The sequence below is a fragment of the Penaeus monodon genome, chromosome 29 (genome assembly GCF_015228065.2).
Source record: "Penaeus monodon isolate SGIC_2016 chromosome 29, NSTDA_Pmon_1, whole genome shotgun sequence".
Lineage (NCBI taxonomy): Eukaryota > Metazoa > Arthropoda > Malacostraca > Decapoda > Penaeidae > Penaeus > Penaeus monodon.
The window spans coordinates 29,226,860-29,228,107 of NC_051414.1; the positions used below are offsets into that span (position 1 = coordinate 29,226,860).

General features: G+C 45.0%; 1 protein-coding gene across 1 annotated transcript in view; it reads right to left on the reverse strand.

The window, feature by feature from the left end:
- LOC119592119 (myotubularin-related protein 8-like) overlaps window positions 1-1,248 on the reverse strand; it is a 99,568-nt gene that overhangs the window by 97,012 nt on the left and 1,308 nt on the right. The gene's annotated exons all lie outside the window — the stretch shown is intronic.

The window sequence follows — 1,248 nt, forward strand, 5'->3', positions numbered from 1 at the left end:
CAGGCATCTTTTACAAGCCACTGCCGGAATCGTTAAGGAGTCGCTGGAGAACACTTGAAGAACACGCACAAGCGAAATACGATAATGAAATAACAGCGAGACGCTCATTTTTGCGGGTGGGTGGGTAGGGGAGGGGAGAACCCACCCACCACCCGCGGGAAGGGAGGGATACCCAAAATGCGGGGGGTAGGGGTGGACTGCCTCAATGCAGGCGGAGGGGGCTACCCAAATGCCCAGGGGGAGGGGGCTACCCAAATGCCTAGGAGGGGGGTTCCTAGATGTCGGAGGTTGGAGGAGGCTGGAGCGGCAGCCATAACCTACCCCGGGGATATTGAGCGAGAAAAAATACCGCTGCACGTATTGTGAAGCCTTGGGCGGATGCAGCTTCAGCGCAGCTATGAACGTTTGCGTATTGCAAAAGCGACTTTAGTGCACTGAACGTAATGGTAAACGTTCAAAAATAAAACTCGAATAAAAAAGTATGACTAGAAATATCCAATGGTTGATGAATGGCGACTTCAAATACACGTAAGTGCAAGCTTTACGAGTTTTGACCATTAATGTCGGAGAGCCATCTGTTTACCATCGACATGCTAATGACGCAAAATTTGATTGTAGAAGTCCAATCAAGAAAAGAGTAACATTTCAGGAATAGTAATGACATTTATGGATACATTACGAATGTCATTTTTTTGTCATTTTTCTAAATCGAACAAGAAGCACATCGGCAATAAAACATATTTTGGCCGATAAAGCGCATTTTTAACACGTAACACAGCTTCAAAGCATGACATAATTACAGGAAAACTGACTTCTTGCGCAAATGTTAAATAAAACACTATTCTCCATTTTCTTCAGCTTGAAAATATGCCGAACGTACACATGTGCAAAGAAGAAACACAAAAAATGGACATTCGACATGCACATTTCATTTAGCAAACAAGATAAAAATAACTAAAACAACAAGTTGCCGCCCGTCTCCCTGCACTCTCGCCGACCCCGGGCGCACCGCGACAGGGAGCAGGTAGCAGAGTTTGCATCACCTCGGGGTTCTGCCTCGTCCTCCTGCCACCCCCCCTCCCACATATACTTACAATAAACAGATACACAATGAATATAGAGATATATAGGGTAAACAGAAAATAAACATGTATATAAATAAAATAGACAAACAAATTACTCAATCCAAGTCCCAGAGGACTGCGTCCGTTGGACTCACCAGGGCAAGACATCAATCACCCTTTCTCT